Source organism: Schistocerca nitens, chromosome 5, assembly GCF_023898315.1.
Source record: "Schistocerca nitens isolate TAMUIC-IGC-003100 chromosome 5, iqSchNite1.1, whole genome shotgun sequence".
Taxonomy (NCBI): domain Eukaryota; kingdom Metazoa; phylum Arthropoda; class Insecta; order Orthoptera; family Acrididae; genus Schistocerca; species Schistocerca nitens.
In genome coordinates, this window is record NC_064618.1 from 145,978,434 (window position 1) to 145,984,433 (window position 6,000).

The window sequence follows — 6,000 nt, forward strand, 5'->3', positions numbered from 1 at the left end:
TATCTGTATGCTCCCTGGCGGGAGAAGAAACTTCACTGCGTATCTGCCGCCGCCGGATGACGACATAATTGCTCTCAGCTCTTCTATAATTTGAGTCGTCATTACTGGACAATCTTTGCAAAAGTAAGTAACTGTCAAATCAGCTCCAGAGGACCACGCGATGCTGATTGGCCACCGTATCATCCACTGCCAACTGCTTTCATTAGGAAGGAAGATTAGAGTTTAACGTCCCGTCAACATCCAAGTAATTAGAGACGGAGCATAAGCTCGGAATGTTCTAAGGATGGGGAAAGGAAATCGGCCGTGCCATTTCAAAAAACCATCCTGGAATTTGCTGGGAGCGATCAAGGGAAGTCACGTAAAACTTAAATGTGGATGGCTGGATGCCGATTTGAACAGTCGTCCTCGCGAATGTATGGTGTGGCGTTACCTCAAGTCTCTGCCAGCTCTTATCAGCTATCAGTACCTTCAAACCCTTACTTCTCATACAAATAGCTCTCTAATTTACATAACGAAGCTAAGTGTTCTTAGTTCCAAACTCATTACCAACGAAAACACCATGGTATTTGAATGTTCAATTACTGATTTCAGTATCATCTTTCACGTCTATTCTTATAATAAAACTGTAAAATCGCCAGTTATGTCTGTTTGAACACGCTAATCTCGAAAGCTACTAGGCGAATTTCCACAGGGTTTTCACACGTAATTTGATGGCAGTTTGGGGCAACATAACAGCTATATTTCATTACGAAAAAGGAAAAAAGGAAAGTGTGATTAGATGTTTTATCTAAAACCATCTGGTCTATCTGTTTGCATGTTTGAACACACTAAGCTCTAAAGCCACTTGACGAATTTTCATGGGGTTTCTCCAAATAACTGGAGCGTAGCTTTCGACAATAGATAGACTTTATGTCATCATAATCGGATCACAAAAGAAACTATATCGTGATTTTAAGTGTTATCTGAAACTATCACGTTCGTTTGACTGTCTAATTGAACGCTCTAATCTCTGAAACCACTACACGAATTTTCAGGGGTTTACCAGAGGTAAGATGACGTAGTTTAGGGCAACATATAAGCTTTATTTCATCAAAACATCAAAATCGGATCACGAAAAAAAAATTAAGGAAATCGTGATTTGATGTTTTGTCTAAACCATCTTGTTTTATCACGCTAATCCAGAGGCAGCGTATTTATCTTTACGAGGACGATCATTGTAAATATATTGCTACTGTCCTACTGGATTTCATTAGAGGTGGTATACACTATTGTTATATTTTGACCACGAAAGACTTTGGCAGTCATAGAACACATTATGTAGAAATGAAAGCTTAGCAAACCTGTAATTTTGAGGTGCAGGGCTAAGAGTGGTTTCTCGGTCGAGTGGCGATATTTTTGCATGTATCATTTGTCAGTGATTGTGGGGTGGGGGGGGGGGGGGGGGAGACCTCTTTCCGCGTTGGTAGACGGTGGCAGGGAACGGAGCAGCCGTTACGAACTCCACGAACGCCAACTGTGTGCGCCTAACACGGTAGGTCTCAAGATTGTCAGTAAGTGACTGAAACAGGTTACCACAAAAATAAAGGTTTCTTGTGGTCGATACTGTTATGTTCATTTTAAAGTACTAAGCAAACCCGCTGTTTTCTACGAGAAATGTTCTAAAAAATTACTAATCTAGGTAGCTGTTATATCTGTTACAAACACTGTCAGATGGTATATTTCTGGCCACAGAGGAGGTAGTACATCTAGACATAATCAAACTTTGCCGAAAACGTAGTCACTAGATAGCGTTAAGTTGTATGTGCAGAGCTCTTGGTGCGGACAAGTGTCTCGGCTACAAAGTTTGTCTACACTTGTTGACAACAACAAGAAGTGTTCGTTGTGATATAAATCTGTGTTTATAAATCAGTATGCCGTTAAAACCTCCTCCATTTAGAATGGAAAATTACTGACTCTTTACTCTTACTTTACTGTTGCGTGCGTGTTGCACAAAATTCTTTCATAGTCAACTTGTAAGTGCCGTTATAACTATCGTGAATTTATGCTGAAATTTTGAAACAGACGGTTGGTGTACAAGGCACATCCTGCTGGGTCTCATTCATGTCGTGATTATTCAGAGAAGGCGTGAATGAAAAATACGATTTTCCAGCATTAAGTAGGAGGCAAATTTCTGTCACATACCTCTTACCCTTCGACAATGGCTATCTACAAGTTCGCAGCAGATGTTTTAAAAATATGTTGGGGTTTACAGACAAACGTATGTGTACTTGTATACTTAACGCGACCATTCGCCCTGCTTTGGACGGGACAGTCACACTTTCAGGCTGTCCGTCCCGTTGTCCCCAGCCGGAGCAAAAGTGCCCCATCTTTGCAAACAGACCAAACGATAACTGATTAGGCATATTCCAACCTGCCTATACTCGTAAAATTCGAAAAGCGCGAGTGACGGCGGCAGCGCGGACGGCGAGAAGAGAGAGCGAGTAACATGCGAGAGCAAGACAGACTTTTTTTTTTGCCATAGTTACCAACCGTGCACAGTCAGGGTGAGGACTGCAGCGAGCGACCAAATGGTGTAAATTGCCCTGAAGAAGACCCCATCGCGGGTTGAAACCGTTTGGCGGCAAAATAAATAATGCGATTGTGGCTGACATTTTGAATAATTGAGCGAGACAGACGCTGCCGCGCAAGTCAGCCAACAGTCAAATCACATGAGTACGAACTTCACCTGCTGCAACATTGTGCAGTATTAAACGTATTGGAATATTCGGGCGCACGTGCTCAATCAAATAACTTATCCAACATTTTACTGATTGTGTGTTTGCAACATTAGAAAAGTGCCTCAACGCAAGTGTACCTTTAATATTACTTTAATATTAAGTATCCACTTATAAAACAATGGAGTGGTGCATCAGATGTTAAATGTGGAAAGTGTCGTACTGGTTTTAGTGTTGGTCATGGTCCTGCCAGTGATATTGAGGAACATTTAAAATAAAAAAAGCAAAGGCTTTCCGACCGAGCTGCTGCTTCCAGCTCGTCAATGCTTGCTTTTTTCAGAAGAACCTATTTGCCGACTTCGAAGGATTTAGACGTAACTACAGCGAAAGGTGCCTGAGCATATCACACGGTTCCACAAAACCGGAGCTTTCGCTCAGATGACTGTGTCTCTGACTTAATTTAAACATGTTTTGAGAAAAAAGTTTATATGTTCTCGCACAAAATCCGAGGCCTTTGTTGTAAATGTGCTGGCGCCTCTGGTGATGGATGAATTGAAACAGCATCTTTGTGAAGCCCACTGCACATCTTTATTAACGGATGCTTCAGAACGTGGCTCAGTAAAATTATTCCCTGTTTTGATTCGATATTTTTTATCCTGTGAAGGTGTGTTTCGACAGCAGCCCGGTGAAACATCCGATATTGTCCATTATGTGAAGGATGTATTATCGTACAACGATTTAAATAAGAAAATAATTGTGCCATTTTGTGGAGATAATACCAACTGCAATTTAGAAAGAAAAAATAGAAAAGGGAGTAATAACGTTTATGCAAAATTGGAGCCCATATAATTCACAACACGTTCAAAACAGCTTCACATTGTCTCCTCGTGGACGTCGAATGAAGTATTGTGAAAATTTACTTTTTTTTTTTTACATCCCCAGCGTTCTGTGATTCCAATGACACAGAGTATCAGAAACTGCTGGGCTACAGCAAGAACAGCAGCTCGCGTTAATGCCGGCGCTTGAAAGAATTTTAAAAATATTTCAACCCTTAAAAACCTATTTTTTTAACAATCTAGAAATGCCCAAATATTTTAAAACTTCTTTTTTTAATCTCACCTCTGAATTATAGTTATACTTCTCGAATGCACAGGCAGCGACTTTCCATCAAACGATGTTAAAAATTGAAGCACAATGGGTGTCTGCTGTAGAATCTACAAAGGAAATTAAGCGTCTCCGAGGTAACTTGGCAAGTAAAGAGAATTCGGTTTTTTTCCTCATACCGTCCGTAGTCTAATACAAAAATTACCAGAAACTGATGGGCGTAGAAACTGCAGCGGCTGAATTTTATGAGACTAGTATACCTGTATACTATATCGCTGTGTGCGCCGTCATATTGGCGGGTGACCTTGAACGGGACTTAGCCGCAGCACGAGGCGCCTGGTGGATCGCGCTATAGTTCTAACTAAGCGCGATCCGCAGCGAAAAAGAGTTTCCGGATAGATAAGGATGGTTAGTTCATTAAGGATGATAATATACAGTCACATCTCCTTGAACCTTAATATATTTAGTCAACACACCATCAGTTTTGATCCAAATATTAATTCTCTCATTAGCTTTAACCCGTCTTCTGTTTCTAGTATACCTGTATACTTTGCCAAAAGTTCCTAAGAGAGAAGAAATACAGAATGTGACGGATTTGCTGATTAAGCAAGCATTTCTTAGCAGCGACGAAGATACGGACGTATTCGATGAGTTTTCACTATTTCCAGCTACTTCACAGATGAAAGATGTGAGACTGGAACGCTAAAATTGTTGCTACTGAAGACCGATCGCGAAGTTGTTCACACATTTCCGTGAGAACAATCTGAACTGCACGAAGTTTCGAATAGTTATTGAATAAGTTTCGTGTTTGCCTGGAATAATGCACCTATAGAAATAATTTTTTCTCTAAGATATGGACAAGTGACAAAACACAGTTAAGTGCCGTAGTATTAAAAGCCGTTTTGATTACCAAGGCTAACATCAACAAATCATGCGATAAGTTCCATACCTACTTGAAAACTAGACCCGACATTTTGAAACTGATTTTCTCCACCCACAAATACGAAACAAACTGGAATCTGATGTTTATTCATTCAAATTATATGTAATTAATATATTGTTATCATGTCTTTGTTTTTGAATTAGTTATAAGGAGTAAAACAAGTTTTTCCCCTAAATTCTGCAAGAGTCCCGCTCTGACAAAAAAAAGGGTCAGGTTGTGTGTACTATACAGAGAAGATGAAAAAGGGAGCGGAAATATTTGAAGATCACCGGCGTAAACAACTTAATTCACACGATCACAAGAAAAAATATACCAAAGTTTATAAAGAACTGACCAAGTCACATATAATATCGTTTCCAACAGAGAAAAGTCGTTACACGCAACATAAATCAACGAAATGTTATCTCTCCCGAGATCTGATTGTTCATATATCATCGATTCTACAGGAGGTTGTTTAAGAGAGAGTTTCCTAAATTGTCATTCCACTGAGCTCGTGGTGGCACATGTACAATATGTGACCGATTCACAAATCAGATAAACTGCATAGTTGGCATCAACAAATTGGGCATTATTGCTAAAATAAAGAGTTTAATCCGCGAAAGGTAGAAAAAGCAACAACCATTATGAACAATGATTACAGGATGTCACGTATTCCCTTAAATGCAACTCGTTTACATTGACTTGTAAATAGTAATTTTTACCCCCACATTAACTTATGCAAATTTGTTTTATACCACCCAGCTACAAATTACAATGTGTGCCTATACGTTTGGTCACATATCACAAGGTTTTATATGCTGTTAGCACGAAATCATTGCTGATCATGGTGGAAATGAGGTTCCGTGTTATGTTATGGAAGTGCTGTCATCTTTCATTACCGCCAAACTATATTTACAAATAAGGAGCGACAGCTGTGCAGGGCAGAATGAGTATCGTATGACTGGATCTGCCCTGAGCTACCTTACTGCAAAGAAGTATTTGAAATTTCTAGTTTTAAGACATTCCTACCTGCCTTGTTATTGGAAATTCGGTATTATTGAGAAAAGAGATGCAAGGCTGTGATTTCGGAAGAGGTGGCACGAGAAATAATTATAAGTGCTAAGAATGTAAGGCGTAATAATGTAATAATGATGAAAGGTGAGGACTTCTTGACTTTTCTGCAGAATGTGAAAAGTTTTTGAACACAACTCCTTTAAAACTCAGCTCCCTCAGATGAATTAGACTGTCAAGAAACGGTTC